This window comes from Tursiops truncatus, chromosome 3, assembly GCF_011762595.2.
Source record: "Tursiops truncatus isolate mTurTru1 chromosome 3, mTurTru1.mat.Y, whole genome shotgun sequence".
NCBI lineage: Eukaryota > Metazoa > Chordata > Mammalia > Artiodactyla > Delphinidae > Tursiops > Tursiops truncatus.
The window spans coordinates 44,545,076-44,566,178 of NC_047036.1; the positions used below are offsets into that span (position 1 = coordinate 44,545,076).

The window sequence follows — 21,103 nt, forward strand, 5'->3', positions numbered from 1 at the left end:
GTCTTCCAGACGAGGAACAGTTATTCAGTGTTCATTTCAGACGTTAGTCGGCTACAGCTTTAAGTGATTTTTGAAGCCATGGAGCACTCTATTCTGAGAACTGTTTCCCTTTCTGTCACGGTTGATGAATGTCTCTGTCAGTGTCAAGATTTATTTGTGCCAGCCTCTAATGGAGAGGGTAGTAATTTTATGATGAATTCCTGGCCCTCTGTGATATGCAAGTTTTTATCAGATGTACTTGTTAGGCTCAAGAGCCATAGGATAATGAATACATTTGACATTCAACAACTATCTCTGAGTAACTATTATGATTAGACACTAACTCAGGACTTGAGTGTCTAACTATTAGACACTCAAGTCCCGAGCCATATTATGACAGACTTACGGAATTTTAATTCCTTTGTAAAGTCGAACATCTGTATATAAATATCTTTTAAATAGAATCATAGATTAGGATGGTATTTGGATATTCTTGAGAGAGTCTTCATCACTCTGCCTGGTCCCCCACCTCTCCATCCAATCTTGTACCACTAGCCTGAGACTTCTCTCTCCCTAGTCCTTGGCTATCTGGATTTCTTTCAACTCCTTAGAGATGCCAAGCCATCTCCTCTCTTTAATCTTGCACATACAGTTTGCCTTCCTGGAATGCTCTTCATCCCAACCTGGTTCTTTCCACCAGCTAGTCCCTCCCCTGCATTCAGGTCTCATTCAGGCTTAATTGTGACTTGTTCAGGAAAGCATTTCCTGATCTCCCAAGGCTCAGATCTCTTTGATTTATGTTCCCAGATCTCTGGTTCGTGTTTTATGTATGTTTTCTCTTCCAGAATTTTATACGCCTAAATAATTTGTTTTAGGTCTGTTTTCTGCATTAGACTGTTATTTGCATGAAAGCAGGTGTTTTGCTCACTCTCGCAGTTCCAGAACTTAGTACATTTACGAAAGACATTTGATAACTGGCTAAGAGATACTGTTTGAACCTTCTTTCACATCAGACCTCTGAAGCCAGGAGATGATAAATGACTTGCCCCAGGAACACAGAAGCTGAGTCCATATTAAATTTCCTCGCTCCCAGTCCTATGTCGATGCTTCTAAAGTGCCAGAGTAGGAGGGAGGCCAGCTGGGCTGTGGGAGATGCTTCTCTAGGTAGCAGAGGGGACGGAAGAGCGTTCTGCATGTATGCCCTTGCCTTCCAGCCAAGCTGAATTAAAAAAAATTATTGTGACATATTTTCAGATTTACGGAAAAGTTGTGAGAATAGCAGAAAGACTTATCATATAGTCTTCATCTAGATTCTCCGAATGTCAACATTTACATTTTTATCTCTCTCTCTTTATCACCATCATCAATCATCTATGTATACACGCTTTCTTCCTAAACTATTCACCAGTAAAATGCAGATATGCTATTTCCTTACCTCTCATTAGCTTAGCCTGTATTTTATTTAAAAAGAACAATACTTTACCTAACCAGAACACAATTATCAAAGTCAGAACATTAAACATGAGTACATTATAATACATTATTATAAAACCTGCAGTCCTTAATCATATTTTGCCAATAGTCCCAAAAGTGTTTTTTCTGGTAAAAGAAAATCCAGGAACATGTTTTGTATTTCAGTTTTCGTATCTCTTAGCTCCTTTTAATCCAGAACAGTTGTGCTTTTTTTTCCCCTAGTTCTCTAGAAAGTATAGGCCAAGTATTTTGTAGACTGTCCCTCAGTTTGTGTTTGCTGGTGTTTCCTGGTGATTAGACTTAGTTTTACACTTTTGGCAGGAACGCCACAGAAGTAATGTTTTGTTCCCAGTGCACCATATCAAGAGGTGCATGACATTGATTTGTCCCATTGCTGCCAATATTAACTTTGATAACTTAGTTAAAGTGCTGTCTGCCAGGTTTCCCTACTGTGAAGTTATGACTTTCCCTTATGTAATCGATAAATATCTCTGGGGAGTTACTTTGAAACTAAGTAAATATCCTGTTACTTCTCAAAATTTCACCATGAGTTTTAGCACTCACTGGAGATTCTTAGCTGAATCAATTATTATTTTGATTGCTAAATAGTACTTTTATAATTTTACAATTTCTTCCATACTTGTTAACTGCCTTTTTACTCTAAAGAAGAGATTTATTTTCTCCCATTAGTTTGTTTATAGCAGATGAACTCACAGATTATTGCCTTATTCAATACTATTATTTATTGTGATATTCAAATTATGTCAGCTTTGGCAAGTGGGAGTCTTTCATACTGGCTCCTGTATCCTTTTGGTATGTTCTCATGTTTCTTTAGTTCTTTACTTTCTTGAGCAACAAGATGTTTCAAGTTCATTTTGTAATCTCCCTGCCTCAGCCTCAGAATTGACCATTTATCTATAGAGATGTGCTCTTTTATACTGGACCATAATTCCTTCTACACCCTTTCACACACTTATATCTATTTTTCTATCTTTCCCCTCTGTCTGTGTGTCTGTCTGTCTTTCTCTTATTTATACATAAAACTCATGACTTTGCACTGATATCTCCATTTCTAGTCCAGTACCACAGGGTTCATTTCGCCTTTCTACCTTTCTTTCATTCCAGCTTTATCCCTTTCCATATTTGTAACTCCCCTTTCCAACAGTGAGAAATCTGCCTCTTATTATCCACAATATAGTAACTTATTTTCTAATCCTAGAACACAAAGAAAATAGTTTCAGAATTGCTAACCCATGCCTCTGGAAGAGAAACCTACTAACTAGAATTCAATATTTGTTTAAAATTTTTCTTTAGCCTGAGGGCATTTTGTCTAAATCCTATATGCAAAAGTTGGTTGGGTTATTCTTTTGAGATACACTTTGTTTTGTCTTTGTACTCCATTTTAGAGTTCTTTTCTCTGTCCTTTCTTATTTCCTTTTGCTTTCATTCTTTTTCGTTTTTGAGGATGTGAAATACTAATGTTCCAAAAGTCAGAATGGTACCAAAAAGTATACACAGAGAAGGGTCATTGTTCACCCCCGTCCTTCCACTCCATACTCCATACCTTCCACTCCATCCTCAGCCATCTTTTCCAGGTAACCAATCACACTAGCCTCTGCCTTAACTTCCTCTCTTGTTTTTTGCACAAGTGATCATATACCTTATTCTCCCTTATTTCTTAATAAAAGGGAGCTCTCTTAGCATTCCATCTCACTTTGTAGAGCTCTGGTTCATTCCTTGTATAGTTGCTTTGTCCTCTACTGTGTAGATATACCACAGCTTATTCAACTAACCTCGTTTGTTTGGGCGTGTTGCTTCCAATATTTTGTAGTAACAAACAGTGCTGCAAGGAATAGTCTTGTGTACAAGTATTTTAAGATTGTTGGAGGTATATCTGCAGGGTAAATTACTCAATAGTGGGAATTCCATATCCCAAGGGAATAGATGTGTAGTTTTGTTAGAGACTGCCCAATTCCCCTACATAAAGATAGTACCAGTTTTCATTCCAACAAGCAATGTAAGAGAGGGCTTATTTCTCTGCAGCTTTGCCAATGGAGTGTGCTATTATACTTTAAAAAAATTTGCCAAATAGGTGAGAAGCAGTATCTTGGTGTAGCTTTAATTTGCATTTGTCATCTTATGGGTGAGTTTGGACAAACTTTTCTATGTTTAAGGGTAAATTGTTTGCTTGTGTCTTTGCCCATTTTCTATTGGTTTTTTTCCCACTAATTTTTAAAGTTTTTTTTTGTATTTTGGGGGGTAGTCCCACTTCATCTGTGATTTAACTTGCAAATATTTTCTCCCAATTGTTCAGTATCTCTACCGATATATATAACACTGAACTGGAGGAATTAACCAATGATTTAGACAAGAGAACTCAATGATAGGCATAGAATTAGAAAAGAGGTAAAACAATTTGTTTGGAGATGATTTGAATCCCTGGAAAATCTACAATCCCAGGGAATCTACAATAAAACTAACTCAACAATAATGATGACTCAAGAAATAAAAAAATTAAGTAGTGTGTCAGGATATAAGCTTAACAAATGGTAACTAGTTAGATCATAAAATGGTAGTGAAAAATCCCATTTACAGTAGCAAGAAAAAGATAACATTCTTACCTAGGAGGAGTCCTTACTGCTAATGTCTCCTATCAAAATGAACCAACTTAGATATATTCTGTAATTTCTTTTATTCTGGATTCAGTAATAGAGTAATTCCCTTTATAAAACTTTCATGTGAAAATTCCAGATCATTCTAGAAGTTTCCAGATTATCCCAGGAGGGATATTGTTGTCTCATAGAGAGGTACCATACTCTAACCTGAGTTCACAAACACCTACAGATCAAAAACTCCTAAGAGTCAGGGGGTTACAGAGTCATAGTTCCAGGAAAGACTTTCTAGGTTGAAGAATTTTCCCAGTCAAAGGACTAAGGGAAAAGAACCTGGTTATTTGGATAAGAAGGGAGTTGGCAGAACTAATAGATTGTCACGGTCCTAGACAGAAGGGGTGGATTCTTAGAGAGCAGTAAGGAAATAGGGCAGAAACTCAGCCCAAAGTCTCAGCATAAGGAGTCATGATGAAGAATCAAGGAGGAAGCCACAAATGAGAGGGCATGTGGGTAGCTGAGGAGCTCACTCAGGATATATGGAAACTTGACCTTGGGAAGAAGAATAATTCTAAAGCCTATAAATGCTCAGAATTGCTAGATGTTATTCTTGTGGGGCTTAGTGGTAACGCTGGATCTGAAGATTGTAGGTATTAGAGGCCCAAACCCTCTGTGACAGAAAAATCTCATTTAATTTACCCTTAGGCAGAAGCATCAAAAAGTAACCCAAGATGAAGCATGTGATGTGATGAGAAATCAATATGTGGGGAACGCTGGGTCTATTCACCTGGGCCAGGTCTGCTTCCTCTGAACTGGTTAAACAGAGAGGGTGACTTCCTCATGCCCCGGCCATCGAGTTTTCAAATCAAGTAAATGCTTTTGGCTAAACCATGCTGTTGTAAATTTGAACTCCTTTATTCCCTGCATTTTTGCCATTTTCTTCAGTTGATTTCCAACGAAATAACACAGTTTTCTATTATGTGAAGAGGAAGCTTGGAGTTTAGATACTGGTTTTTGTTCTTATATCCATATAAATGACCTATCACATTCCAAAGGTATAATTAAGCAACACTTTGTTTGGCTTTTCTTTTTTGTCTGACTTTTTATTTTGACATGATTTAAATTTTCAGCCATTCTCTTTCTCTCTCTACACACCCACATACACACGCACATATAATTTATAATATTAAGATTTTTTTCTAAGAATAAATGGAAGACATCATTCCCTTTTACTCTTAAATGCTTAAGTGTACAGTTACCAAGAACAAGGACATTGTCTTATGTAACCACAGTAGAGCTATTGATGTCAGGAAATTTAGCATTGATATGATATAATACTAGTATCCGTACACATACTCAAATGTTCTCAATTGGCCCAGTAATGTTCTTTATAGATGTTTTTTCCTGGTTCAGGATCCAGTTCAGCACAACGTATGCCTCTAGTTCTTGTGTCTCTTCGGTCTCCTTTCACCTGAAACAGTTCTGACATTTGCTCACGATACATCAGACAGTGCGTTTTGGGCAGGAATATCAGTGAAAGGCTGTTGTGTCCTTCAGTACATCATTTCAAGAGTCACGTAATATCAATGAGTCCCAGTGTTGGTGTTAGTTTTGATTCCTTGGTTGAGGTGAAATATGTTCAAGAGGTTTCCTGTGTCAAGTTGCTGTTTTCCTTTTTGTAATTAATAAGTAATTCTGGGGGATACTTTGAAACTATATAAATATCCTTTTCTTTTAAATCAAACTTTCACCTACTAATCCTATTCATTAATGATTTTCTAGGTTCATCAAATTTTCTGTTTATTAGTTGGCATTATACAGCAAGGAAGAATTTTCTCTTCCCTCCATATATTTTTGTATTCATTTGTTCCTTTGTATCAGTATAGACTCAGGAGTTTTGTTTCATTCAAGTAGTTACAATACATTACTAATGATATTGTTTTTGATGTTCAAATTGTTCCAGACTATTGCGAGCAGGTTCCTGGACGTGTTTGGCACACCCTCATCATGTTTAGAGCGGTTCCTCACCTCCTAGTGCAGGAAGGAGTTCAGGGCTCATCTTGCACTTTTCCTACCTCAGCCTTAGAATCAGTCTTTTCTTCTAGGAGTTCTGGCTACTCTTTTGATTTTTTTTTTTTTTTTTTTTTTTTTTGCGGTACGCGGGCCTCTCACTGTTGTGGCCTCTCCCGTTGTGGAGCACAGGCTCCGGATGCGCAGGCTCAGCGGCCATGGCTCACGGGCCCAGCTGCTCCGCAGCACGTGGGATCTTCCCGGACCGGGGCACGAACCCGTGTCCCCTGCATCGGCAGGCGGACTCTCAACCACTGCGCCACCAGGGAAGCCCTACTCTTTTGATTTAATTGGATGAAGTTCATGCTGTCACATGCCTTTCCCATCGTCTCTTCACCGTCCCCCAGCACCACTCTGTATTCCACACTGGCCAGCCTCCTCACTGCTCTGTCCACGCACAGCATTGATGTCTGCCAGGTTCACACTCACTCTCCTCCTTTTGCTGCCTACCAGATCTCAGCCGCTTCCGAGATCTGCTTCTTCTCCCTTCCTCTCCACGATGTGAAGAGCAGCTGCAGTGACATCTGCAACTCATTCATCCCCAGGCTGATTCCACGAAATTGCCTGGCTAGACAAGTGCCTTCCTCCTTCAGGAACTCTTGTATGTTTTCAGAAGCTGCTCATTTGGAAAAAGAATCTAACCTCTTGGAAAGAGGGGATTTAATTTTCAGTGAAAGCTTATATGAGTGTCTTCAGTCCTTTGCAACAACATTTGACATATTCATGAGCTCGTTGTCCTCACCCGCCGCAAAGAGTTTCCTTAGAAACCCCAGCCCACAGTTCATTTGTCCCTTCTTTGAACTCCTACTATGCTTGGAGTCTCAAGGACACAATTTAGCTTTTGTTCATGTGCCCGCTTTTTCTATGATTGCTTCAAATTTTCCATAATGGTTACTAACTACTTAAGGGAAAAGACTATTTCACACGTATGCATATATATGATTTCTCCCTAGTATCTGGCCTCACTTCCAACACATAAACAAATACACACACAGAGCCTAGCCCTGTGCCACATACATATAGGTGCAATAAGGAATGATTCTGGGGGAAATGAACACTGATCATAGAGTTCATCCAGCAAGCTGGAAGAAATGGGACTACAACTGAGGTCTTATGACCTCCACACCCATGTTTTCTTGGCTCTCATATAGTATACAATAAATATCCCCCAATTTTGCCATCTATTTGGAATTACACAATTGCACCTGGATATCACCGTCTTGTAATATTACATGTTTTCTCTCCCTTTTTAGAATAAAAATTAGAGGAAAAATTTCATAGAAATGGGAGATGGGGTATAGCATGGATCTCTGATACCCATAGATAATCTCTAAGCCCTATTAAATCACCCTAAGTAAGAAGCAGATTTGATTGTTTCCTTTCCTCTGGGTGATTTCTGCATAGCAGTTTAAGTCAGTATGTTATCTTCTTTTTTAAAATTTATTTCATTTTTGGCTGCATTGAGTCTTCATTGCTGTGTGCGCGGGCTTTCTCTAGTTGTGGTGAGCAGGGGCTACTCTTTGTTGAGGTGCACGGACTTCTCATTTTGGTGGCTTCTCTTGTTGCAGAGCATGGGCTCTGGGCAAGCAGGCTTCAGTAGTTGTGGCAGGTGAGCTCAGTAGTTGTGGCTCACGGGCTTTGTTGCTCCGTGGCATGTGGGATCTTCCCGGGCCGGGGCTCAAACCCATGTCCCCTGCATTAGCAGGTGGATTTTTAACCACTGCGCCACCAGGGAAGTCCAAGTCAGGATGTTATCTTGATAGTAGGAGGAAAAGGAATCTTGATGTCTGCACATACCTTGTTTAATTAATTACTAGCTATATTTTTTATTTACTTTATATCTTTTCCCCATTAATTCTATTCCTTAGGTATTCATTTAAGTTTTTAGGAATATTTAGATTTTAAATGCTGCTACCAAAACAAAAAAGTCCTATTGTACTCTTATTCTAGAATGTTTGTGGAATGTACTTTTTAAATATTTTATTCATTAATTCCATAAACACTTACTAAAAGTCTACTACATACAGTGCCCTGTGCTAGGCTCTGGGGTAGGGGAAGATCTTCTGAGGAAGTTAACATTTGAGGTGTGGCTGGCAGGATGAGCAGAAGTTGCCAGGTGAAACCTGGGAGGAAGAGGGTTTCAGCAGAGCAAACAGCATAGGTGTCTGGGGCGTGAAAGAGCTTAGAGAAAATGCTCAGAATAGAGTGAGCACGAGGCAGCTTGGTTTTGGGGGTCTTACAGATGTAGGGAGGGACTCCATCATAAGGGGCTTGAAGGGCATGTAAGAGTTTTGGGTTTTATGCCACATTCAAGGCATTAAAGTGAAGTAAAAGAAGTTCAACAGATTGTAGCAAGCAGCCTTGTATTTATTTTAGCCCTTAATAGCCCTTGAACGTGGTTTAATAATTGATGTTCATAAACATGATCCTTTTCATAAAGAAAAGTTTACATTCTGTGTCATGTAATCTTACTAGGAAGGCAGGAAAGTTGTAATAATATATTTTTTAAAGTTTTGTTTCATCAAAAAGAGTTAAACGTGTGTTGGAAGTTAAAGGGATAACCTTTAGCTCTCCAGAAAAGTTGCTTTTTTATAAAAGCTATGCATTCATCCATCTGTGCAAGTTATACTGACTTATAGCCTTTTAACTTAATATACAAATATTCATCATAACATATGCAAAAAGCTTTAAAATCTATATATATTGTTCTTAATAATACCATTTATTACACAAAGTAAATTTGATACTGCATGGTTCCAGTCTAAGACCCACTCTTCACTCTGAAATTGAATTTTACTTGTTTACTTTCTTTAAGAGATGTCACTATTACATTTTCAGTAACTAATGTGTATTTCGTAACATTCTGCATGTTTTCGGGAGATGCATAGTTCTTTACGTAAAGGAGCCCCAGCATCTGTTATGAACAAAACAAACTCAGAACTCCAGTAAGGCGTATAATTTCAGTGTTACTGTACACTATGCTTCTTTTACAATCTAAATATAATCAGAGGATGATTATTTAGGGCATTATTTGGGGAAAGAATGATTTTGGGGGGAGGGGGTGGGGAAGGAGAAGGGCAGTTCAATCGTTGGTGATATTGAAACCACAAGAAACAGAAAATAGGTACTTAGTCTCTAGGAAGTAATTGACAAAGTACCCAAGTCAGTTATTTCAAATAAAGTGGAGTTTTGCTGGGACTCAGGAGAATGACAAGATAGATCTTTTGGTTTCAACAGAACCTGACTTTGGTGGATTTAAGCAGAAAATAGATTTACAAAAAGATAATAAGGTGTTTTACATAATCACAAAGAAGACTGAAGAACCGGGTTCAGAGTCAACCCAAAACATACCGCAAACTACTTGGCAGAACTTCTACCATCTCCACTGAATGCTGAGTGCTACAACATGTGCCTGTAGTAACCATCAGAATGGGCAGTGCTCAATCTCATTGTCGCTGTCCTGGTTCTCCCTTCCATGTGTCTCTAGGTCTCAATTCAAATTCCAGGGTGAATTTTTTGAGCTTCTATAGTGGAAGGCAGGCCCTGCATCTTCCAAAGACTTACAGTAGAGAATTCCCCAAACATAAGAACACGTAGTGGCCAAATATATGGCAATATTTTACTTAGGCCACCCCTTTGGATATCCTTCCTATATATTTTCATATGCAAACATCGATTCCAGCCTCTCATATAAAAGGTAACCCTTGAAAACCAACGTAGAGTGACTTCCTCTCCAAAATGAGGAAACCCAGGACCTCTTCAATTGAGGCATGCAGCTCCTAGTTTAGGATCCCAGGAAATGCCCAGCCTTCCTCTGCTTCTGTCACAATCACATGCCCATGTTCTGTAACTTATGGACTAAACTGAAAAGTTATTACCAACATGCTCAGTATAAAATTGTAAAGGAAAAGGAAAGTTTGTGGAAATATGTAAACGTAAGCCTGGCATAGCAAGGAAAAGAATATAGGTAGACACTTATGATACTAGGTCATATATATGATTTCTTTTCTCTTCCTACTCACTTAATATTTCTTTGACTTCACTCAGGAACTTTGATTCCATGAGCATCTAACCCCTGGTAGTAGAGCCAGTGTGGCTTTGGATTGGTTATAATTTTTTTTCACTGTAGGTTAGTATTAAAACCCCCCTCTGGTTTCCATCCACATTCTTCCCATATCCGCATTGTGTTATAGTCAATCTGTTTCCCCTAGAGAGTCAGTATCAGTAAAAAATGCAAACTTTTTTATTTTTATTCATTATCCCAATACCAGAGAAGCCCAAGATATGCAAGCAGTTTTCTCAACTTCTAATTTAATATAATCATCCTTGTGTCCCCTTGAGAAAGTATTCCTCCCATGGGTACTAAAGCTTCTTGGTCAGCAGAGCCTAAAGCAACAGGAATGGCAACCACACATTGTGCTTTCTGTTTGCTTTAAAAGTGTGTGTCATGGGAAGCAGCTGCCTAGCACAGGGAGATCAGCTCGGTGTTGTGCGACCACCTAGAGGGGTGGGATAAGGAGGGTGGGAGGGAGACGCAAGAGGGAGGGGATTTGGGGGTATATGTATGCATATAGCTGATTCACTTTGTTATACAGCAGAAATTAACACAACACTGTAAAGCAATTATACTCCAATAAAGATGTTAAAAAAAAAAAACTACTAGAAATAACAAAAAAAAATAAGTGTGTGTCATGTCCCATCCTGAGGCTAAACACTGCATCTCACATGCATGTTCTAATGTTCGGTGGCATGTTCTAATGCAATCAGTCCATTTATAGCTGGGGTCCCTTTTTTTTTTTTTTCAAATTGACATTAAATTTTATTTGCTGCACCATGATTACAAGCCTAAAGGTTTTAGAAAATATATTCACTGTTTCTTTTTTTTTCACACACACACACTGTATTTTATTTTTACAAGAGATAAATAAACTGACAGCAAGCATTGTAAATGGATGACCACAACAAAAGCAACAATGATTGCAATTACCACACACGAAACACACTCATACTGTGTCATAATATTGACATTCAGTCCAGGAGTCCTCCACTGTAACAGCTCCTTTACTTTTACCTGGGGTCTTTGAAGTAGCTAGAGGTACAGTGAACAAGGTCCAGCCCTCCAGAGAAAGGGAGGCAAGAACTAGGCTGTGTGTCAGAGTCCTGTCGAGTAACCTGTAGTTTATGGCAAGGCCCAGGGCTAGGAGGAGGTTAGAGAGCCAGGCGTAGGAACGGATGACTGCAGTCAAGCCTCGGAGGGTTGGGATAGATGGCTAATGGCTGGGTCTGTGGAAACCTAGAGCTCTTCAAAGCAACTCGAGTGTGAAATGCTTGGAAGAAAAGGACCAATTCTTGACCCACTTGCTGGTAGACTAAGATTGTTGGTGAACTCCATACTGTGGTTTGAATGTTGATTGACCCAGGAAGTTGGTGGGGATGCATTACAGATCTAGAACATCAGCAGACCCAGTGAAAGGGGCAGGGGAAGCAGGAGCTGAAGACAGAAATTGTGCTGTAGCCAAACATGAAGCCATGTGGAACCTGGTAGGATGACCTAAGCTTGCTCACTTTTCATATGTGCTAGACAAAGTCTTTATACCATTTTTGGAAGAGAAAACCACAGAGTAGTTCAAGGGAGAAATGTCAAGACTCTTAGTTCCCGACTGAAAAGAAAACACTATATGTAAAAACAGTCAAACAAAATGAAAGAATAAAAAGGACTAAAAAAAATAGGCCTAGAGATCTGACACTCCTTTCAGTGGTGAAAGTGACAAAGACATCCAAGGAAGCTATTATGAGGTCATGGCTATATTTAAAGCCAGAATAATGTACGGTTATCTGGGAATGATATGACCAGAGGGGTCCACTGTATCTGAGATCCAACCCATGAAATGCTACACTTGTTTTGAAGTTTTGGTACGACTGGAGGAGTTTTATAGTCAATATTACAAGTACTGAGCACATTACAAAGCTGCTAAATTGATTTACTTTTGACAGCACATTTTCCCATGGGTTAGCAGAGGGAAGAGTGTCAGTATAGCTGGAAGTCTGGAACTACATGTGATTCGGGAAACCACAAGCTCCCCAAGGGCACTGACCACTCAAGCGTTAACTTACAGGCCTAGAAAGTACATAGAGACTTAACTTCTTTCTGATCCTTAAAATCTAGGTTTAGAAAGGAATGCCTGTGATGTTGTGCATCAGCCGTGTTCGCAGCATCTTGTTTTTATGTTCAGAGTGACTTGGACTTACTTCTGTTTAAACAAATACAATTACCATTCCATTGGATTCATTTGGTGGAGAATTTAACTTAAAATGTAAGAATAAAAAGAATAGGGGTTGGAGGTGAGCTAGAATTTTACGATTTTCAGTATCATGTGAATACTGCCAACTTATTTTTTTGCCAACTTAATTTTAACCAATATAAAGTTAATAAAATAAAAATAAAATCAGTGTCCAGAATTGTGAATATTGGAATGAAAGTGAGGATCCAGTACTCACTTCCCCCTCTTTGAAGCAGAAGAATAGCTTTGCTGAAAAATGAAGTGTATCAGGAACTCAAATTTAAGGGAAAATAAAAGACTGACAGGTTCTTTCAACATTTTTCTCCCTTTCTTAGCATGTAATTAAATATAACACACATCAGTTTGAATTGTCAACCATTAACTCAACCATAATCATTTTTAGTTAGGAAAGCATGTTGAGTTCTTCTCTCATGTCTCTCTCATGTCTCCCACATAGAAGTACTCAATAAATCCTTGTTAACTTTGACTTTTTTCTCACTGCAGTAGGATTTAACTAAGTTTGGAAGATCTGCCACACTGGTACCATTTCCAGTCTAGACAGAGACCAGAGACTGTCTCATATTTTAATTTCAAACAAAAGTATATTTGCATATTAAATGAGAAAGCAAGTTTTCAGGGAGTCGTTTAGGCACTTCCTCTAGATCCATGCTTTTGAAAAACACGCAATAGAAAACAATAGCTAGAACATAGTGAGAGGGCATAAGGCAGTAAGGTCAGAGACGACAGAGGTGGCTTGCAGACTGAGTAGGGGCTTATCGGTAATGAAAACCATTAGGGTTTTTAATCTAGGCGAGATGGAAAGCCAGTGGAGGATTAGAACAGAGGAAACAGAATGTGCACTGAAGAGAGAGAACCAAATACGTGGGAGCTGTAAATAGTTCCACACTTGACCATAGCATCACATACTTGGGAGAATCAGGTAACACATAGACTGGAAAGCGCCTGTTGATTTTAAGAGCTGCCGGGTGTTCTTACCAATTTCCTTGGACTGGAGAGAGAAGGAGGCAGGGATCATTGAGTTAAGGGGTGGTCTGCAGAGCCTCAGATCTTTTAGAGGCGTTTCAGGGACCTACTGGGTAAGCAGGAGTAGAAGACTGAGTGGGAGGATTCTGTGCTCTCCAACCCCTCTTCCAACCAGAGAAGTTGTGCTCTTGTTATTTTTTGTCTTAGGATCTCACATAAGATTTCTCTTGAAAAGCAGTGTTCTGCTGCTTTAAAAAAAAATAAAAATAAAAAAGGGGAAGAAAATTAAGATACCTGTGTGGATGATCCTTTCAAGACAGGTGGCTGAGAAAGGAGAGATGCAGCAGTCCTGGGTGTGGTCGGGGGTGGTGGGTCTGGAGACAAGGTAGAAATGTTTCTTTTGTTAAGATAGAACCACAATGAGCTTGCTTTTAGGTTGATAAGAAAGAACTGTTAGTGTGTGACAGTTTCCTAGAAAGGATGATGGGAAATAATGGGTAATGACTGAGATCCTATTGTAGATAGGAGGGGGTTGAGTCCATAGCAGACATTAATAGATGTGCATTTCTTTTCAGCTTAAAAGCAGTAAGGGGAAAAGCTCAAGGATTTCCTTTGATTATATTTTTCCCTTTCGGCTTTAAATAAACATTTAAATAAGCACATTTCTTCAGAAAGTTAATTCTCATATCTAGTTGTTGTCTTGGTACTTTAGTCAAGAAACTAGATTCTTAGATTATTTTTCTCTTTAAGGCATAAACCTTGAGAGGAAGGATCTTGGTTAAGTATGCCATCTATCTTCAAACTCAATTTGACCAAAGGTCAACACTTTTTATGGTTGTAATAGGAATGGATTGAACAAATATTGAAATCTGCTTTCATCTGCTTTCTTTTGTATAGACTCCCAGCGCAGGCTGAGTCTTTGAAATGCCAGATCACTATTGCAGTCTTCAGGACGGATGAAAAAAATTTATATACTTTTTCCTTAGAATCTCAGGTAAGGAAATTCTATTATCTACTTTAAAACAAACTCTAGCCATTAGCAAGGTTTCCAATCAAGAGGAAACGTTCTCATTACTAAACTGGTTTTGTGTTGCTGCCAATTTAGTAGATTTCCTCAAACTTGAGAGGAGGTGGAAAGTTAGCCACTCACCGTCTTCTGTCTGTACAGAATCATGGGCCACAGAGACCTCAGTGTTGCTGCCCAGGTAGCATGCACAGCAAAAGCACAGTCAGATAATTGCTCCCTCTCATCCCCGTGTCATCCGTTGTTGCTGAAATAGCTGAAATCAACTGTGATTTGGGGCCTGCTACTCAAAGTGGAGCCCAAAGACAGTAACATCAACATTACTTGGGGGTCTTGTCAGAATCTTCTGAATAAGGTTCTTCGAACAGGACCGTTAAGTAACTCATGTGGACGTTAAAGTTTAGGAATCATTGCTTTGGGATATCCTTTGGAATCATTACATACAGGCTGGCTGGATTTCAGAATTCCTCTCCCCAATGGGTAGTGCCTTTCTCTTGTGCATCTTTGGATTTCTAGTGCCTAGCACAGTGCCTGGCACTCGGCCCTTTGATTTCCTTTAATTCCACAGCTCAATCCATGTCTGCTGGATGAGTGAGTTACAGAATCAGCACAGTGTCAAAGTATAATCCTACTGGCACCATAAGAAATTCATATGAACAATTTTTCTGAATCTAGCTTTGACTATAATCAATATTTTAGGCTATAGATCATGAAATAGAAAATGCTGCTCTAAATTGAGGACCTCTTTATTTCACCTGGAATGGTCTCCATTTTTATTCTAAGCAGCTCTGCATCTCCACATTCCTATTTTTCTGGGATTCAGCTTATCTTGTGCTATTTAATCTGTTTTTTTTCTCTCTCACTTTCCTTTTGTCCCAGGTGACTGATGCAGGTGGAATGAGGCCCTCTTTGTTATTCTTGTATCTGTCTTTTCCTTTTAGTGTCATCAAGGTGACTCTTCAGAGGGTGAAATGAGGAATACAGAGGGCTTTCTTCTTTCATCAACGTCTTCAGGAGGTTTTACCATGATTGCAACAATAGCATTGATTTTACATGTTGTCTGCTCTGAGCAGTATGATAAATAAGGCCTTAGCATTATAGATAATGTTTTCTTATTTTTAAACTATTTATGTTTTTATTTCACAAACGCTCTACTATTGCATGCTTTGGAAGGAAAAGTGACAATCTTTCCTTAGGACATTTCTGCTTTGCCCTTCTGCTTGTTTCCTTTATAGTCATACTGCAGGCTGTTCAAGTGTAGAAGGTTTTGTGCAATGACGAAGATAAATTATCCCTGCTAGGCACAAAGAAAGTTATTTTACCTGTTGCCTAAATTGAAAAGAAACAAAGAATACTGCTTGGCTTTAACTTGTCAGCAAGAGCTCAGGAGAAAGGAATTTCCTAACAAGTTGAAGAGGTGTTTCTAAAACATCTGTCAACACTAAGGTGAGACGAAGATTGGTACCGGTATAAAACAGAGCTCAGTTTTGACCTCCAATTGCACCAAAATGAGTAGGGAAGGCAAATGATAGCTAGAGTGGTGGCTTCCCTAGTCTACTGGGGAGAGGCTCAGGTGAAATGTTGAAAAGACTCTAACCTTCAAATGCTTTCAGTGTATTCTTGTTGTGTAAATCTCCTGTGTGTGTATTTCCTAGGAGGGGTTAAAGTGGGAGAAGATAAAAGATTTTTTTGTGGTTGCCAAAATTTAGGTAAGAAAACTGGGACTTTAGGAGAGTGAATTGAATAGGCAGTATCCTTGAGTCAAATGCAAGATGGTCAAGTGTCACTGCAGATCCTTATCAGGAGAGAAACTACTCATGCTTTCTGAAGTGATGGCTGGTTGCATTCTGCTCCAAACATCCATAGCAGTCTCTCGTCAGTGAACATCCCGAAGGACAAAACAGTTCTTAACCGAGTAAAAAACACCTTCCAGAATGTCAGTGAAACATGTAGGAGATGATTTTTAAAATATCTCCTCAATCTTGGAACTCTTAAGTAGACATAGAACAAATACGTTTAGTGAAATCTGTGCTCCAACCCAGAAGCAACCTAGAGAGAGGTAAATTGACATCTCCTTACATTTTTAATTTATATTTTTACTGCAGAAAGTGAAAAGCGTTGCACATCTCCCAGTCAGTGAAAGTTTGTGAGTTCTATTTTCTTTTAATGGCTTGTACGTTGGAAGAATGATTCTGAGGTCAGCCTGGGCCAGACTCTACATCTGATCCCTTGGAACCAGGAATTTTTCCCCATTAGCCAGAGTGAGCAACTCTTCCCCCGGCATTGGGACTATTAAAACATTCTTTTAGATTTGGTTGATTTTAGTCTTGTGATAATGTTTTCCAAAAAAAAAAAAAAAAAAAAGCAGTAATAATGTGTTTTGGCCTCAAATTGTTTTTCTCCTTGACTCCATTCCAACTTGGATTCTTCCCAGGAAGCTTGTCTAGAGGTGTGGAAACCAAAGTATATGCGGTCAAATTTTAGTACTGACTTCAGGTTAGTTAGAGCTCTTTGAGATTGAGTGGGAGAGACAGTGTGAGCAGACTCTGGACAGTTAGAGTACAAACTAACCTTACTAACCCCATGCTCTTTTCCTCAGAAATATCTATTGTCTGCATGGAAAAATTACAGATCCTTTTTTTCTTTCTTTTTTTTTTTTTTGCGGTACTCGGGCCTATCACTGTTGTGGCCTCTCCCGTTGCGGAGCACAGGCTCCGGACGCGCAGGCTTAGCGGCCATGGCTCACGGGCCCAGCTGCTCCGCGGCACGTGGGATCTTCTCGGACCGGGACATGAACCCGTGTCCCCTGCATCGGCAGGCGGACTCTCAACCACTGCGCCACCAGGGAAGCCCTCTTTCTTTTTTTTAATCGCACACTCCTTTTAGAAGTTAACTTTTCTCTTAATGCCACAGCTCAGGTGATCTATGACACATGCTTATTTCAAGGTTCATCTCTCTGTAACTCATTAGGCAAAGGACATTTCAATCTCTTAGAGTCCTTCATTTCTTAAGGGGAAGGAAAGGCCTCCTTTAAAATAGTAAATGAGGGGATTTGTGGAGAGACAAAAATATTTTTTAAGGCCTTTTTTTTGTCACTTAGGTCAGTTTTAAGGCCATTAATACTTTGATTTATGTTTGGGGGTAAGAGAACAAAGGAATCAAACTCAGCTGGAGTTGGTTTCCACATGGATTATCAAATACAGACATCAGAACGTTTGTAATTGCGCATTTGTGTAGCCTGTTGATAAAGGGAGACAGCTTTGTGCTGTGGTTCCCTGACTCCTTCCACCTATGTCTTCTCAAACTGATTTTAGCACTTACTTGCAAAACCAGGTGAAGTATCAAAATATTTTCAAGGAGACCGGTGACAGTTCAGAGTGATCAGTGGCAGGGACTTGTGACAGTCTTCCCTTGCTGGTGTCCACTACCCTCCCACGGAGCTGGTGCCTTCTAAGCCCTTCCACTGTGCTTGCTGATTTCTCCTAATGCCATCCTAATCACGTTGCTTTGAAATAGCCTGGTCATCCTCTGTCTTCTGTAACTCCAGGATGAGAACAGCTGCACCACCTTTACTCAGGGCCTGGTGTGTCCAAGGGCTTTAAGTAATACGTGCTGAATTAACAAGGAGGAAACAAAGAAACAGGACTGATAGAAAAAGTGTGGGAATCAAGTAGACTTTGAGAACTGCACTTAGGTCACTTCCAGAAATAGAAAAGGAGAGAAAACCAAGCCTTTGATTGAACAGGTTTTTTCTCATTCTACGTAACAACTCCTACAAGTTTGATTCAGTGATCTGTTTGAGAGGTAATGTGGACACGGCTATTTGGAGGCCCATAGGAGGTAGCCTGCCAGCTAAGGGCAAGGCTTCTACGCATGACTTGCACACATTCCATAAGATACTAAACAGTTAGAATCCAAGGCTTTGTGTTAATCTCCTTTCTCCTTTGCCATATGCTTGAACAGGGCAGCAGCCCAGTTTTCCAATCTCGTTATTCTTTCTTGTCCCAGGGTGCTACATTCCAGCCTGGTTCTCCAAACCCTTGCCTCTGCTTTGCTTCCCCTAAGCAGCTGCCCTTCTTGCTAATTTCTTTGACCTCCTCAACTGTACAAAAGTCGTCCGTCTGCTGCACTGTCCAAGTCGATTTGTGCAGTGAGCAAAGACGCAGACTCTCTGTTAGTGCTCTCAAATCTGTGTTCAAGAATGCTGGGACAGTAGGCTGTCTTCAGGGTCAGGCAGCGAAGCAAGTAATTCCCTGGAATGTTTTCCAAGATTCGATTGTTAAAGTCCAGTTTCTCATTAATGGCTCTGAATGGTTATGATTGGAATTTTAAAATTCTTTTCTCTCTTTCTCTTTCTCTCTCTCTCTCTCTCTCTCTCTCTCTCTGTGTGTCTCTGTCTCTGTCTCTCTCTCTCTCTCTCTGTGTGTGTGTGTGTGTGTGTGTGTGTGTGTGTGTGTGTGGGCAGGGTGGAGGCATTGGCAGTATGAGCGATGGGGGTGAAAACTGTGATTTCAAGATATTTGGGCTCTGAAGGCAAACACTAGAAATAAAGTATCTTGCAAGGAAGAAAAAATGAAAGATAACCATGAGTTATATATTTCTAGGGCAATGCAGTTTTCATTTATGATTTGCTTAATAAATATTTGCTGAGACCTTTCCTGCATCAGCTACTGTGCTAGGTACTGGACAGTAAGGTATAGAACTTACCCTGTGGAGGCAACTACCTCAAGACAGGCTATTCAATATGATGCAGTGAATTCTGTAGTGGAAATACTTGTGAAGCACTATTGAAGAATAAGCATTAGATTGTAAACTTATTGAGGGCAGGGCCTGAGTCAAATTTACTTTTGTGAGCTCAGCCCTTAGCTCAGTGCTTGGCACATAGTAAGTATAGTACTTGATAAATCTTTAATAATTAATTAAATGAATGAATGTTGTCCCTCTATTGATATCAATTATTTCCCTCCTGTTGTTTTGTCGACTATCTCTCATTTTGATGTGTAGCTTTTTGTTTGTGAAACTCTTATAAATGTTTTGTATTTCCTCTGTATTTCAGTCTTTATCTGGCAGCTAGTGTTAAATCAATGGTATTTATTGAAGAATGAATTTGTGGCCATTCAGTGCCTCGGCTTGCTATAATTAGAGTAAGCAGGTTGAAAATTTATTGGGGTAAAGAGAACAATTTTCAGATGTCAGTGTGCTACAGATGACCTTCACGTGTGGTTCTCACATTTGGTTGGGATGATGTAGGGAAGGAAGGCTAAAGGAATACTTTGGGTCACTCTTTAAAAAGACACAATTAAGGGCTTCCCTGGTGGTGCAGTGGTTGAGAGTCCGCCTGCCGATGCAGGGGACGCGGGTTTGTGCCCTGGTCCGGGAAGATCCCACATGTCATGGAGCGGCTGGGCCCGTGAGCCATGGCTGCTGAGCCTGCGCGTCCGGAGCCTGTGCTCTGCAACGGGAGAGGCCACAACAGTGAGAGGCCTGCTTACCGCAAAAAAAAAAAAAAAAAAGACAATTAAAATAAAAAAAACACGCAGTGACATTCATGCCAATATAAAGTGAAACTTTATTCTTGATGAAATGGTTGGGTATCTTGAGTCAGATAACAAAGAGTAACATCCTCCTTCACCAGTTTTGGAAATTATAAAATATTTTATAAATATAAATCTATCTATCTATCAGAATAAGAAATGAACATTCACTCAACTTAGAAATAGTAAATGTTTGCTACATGTCCCATTCCGCCTCACTCTGGGCCTCTCCCCTGTTTTATCCCCTACTACTCCAGGGTAATCACTATTCTGAAAGTGGAGCATGGATAACTAAGTTATGGTATATTTATGAATGGAAATCATACAGTAGTGAAAAAGCATGAATTACTGATTCACACGTCAGTATGACTGATCCTCAAAAACCCTGTTGAGTGAAGAGCAAGTCATAGAAAAATGTATACAATGACACCATTTATATTAGCTCACATTTCAGAATCATATAAAATGTAACAATATGTCATTTGCAGATGCATAAATATATAGTAAGATTGTAATAAAAAACCATCATTTTTAAACATTGAATTTTTCTTAAAATTTTCTTTGATCTCTAGAAGATACATTAGGTCATATTTAAGCAAACAGAAAGACACCTTTATTCATTATGCTGGATGAATGGATAGGATGGAATTCCTATGGACAAATTAAATGAAAATTGAGTAGCTTCAGGGATTATTCACCTATTATTTGGGTTTTGTCTCAAATTTAAGCAGTATCACAGGATGTTTCTCAAAGGTGCACCTACTTGCTACAGTTCTTTTTCTAGAGCTATTAAACTTAAAACATCAGCCTAAAGGCCTCAGTAACTGATCTTCACTTTGGTTCATTATATTTGTGGTGAACTTTTTAGAAAACTAGACAACTAGTTAAGGTAAACCTTAACTAGTAATAGTGTAAACAAAATAGAGGAAATATCGAATAATGAGTAGACTGGAGCAGAAAAACACAGGTTATTAGTTCAGTGTAAATTGCCTTATAAATTAAATGTTTAAAATACTTTCATGTGCCAAGCTCTGTGATGTGTCCTTTTCTTCATTAATCTTTACAACCCCTTTAAATTAGACATTCTTATCCTTGCTTTGCAAATTAGGATATTGATACTTGGAGGGATTAAATGACTTGTCAAAAGTC

The 21,103-nt window shown here is 39.3% G+C and overlaps 1 long non-coding RNA gene across 1 annotated transcript in view; it reads left to right on the top strand.

Moving 5' to 3' along the window:
* LOC109549028 (uncharacterized) overlaps window positions 1-21,103 on the top strand; it is a 124,449-nt gene that overhangs the window by 82,500 nt on the left and 20,846 nt on the right. The window contains exon 3 of the long non-coding RNA XR_002175169.3: window positions 14,294-14,390. This is a non-coding gene — a long non-coding RNA (uncharacterized lncRNA). The remainder of the gene's footprint in view (window positions 1-14,293; window positions 14,391-21,103) is intronic.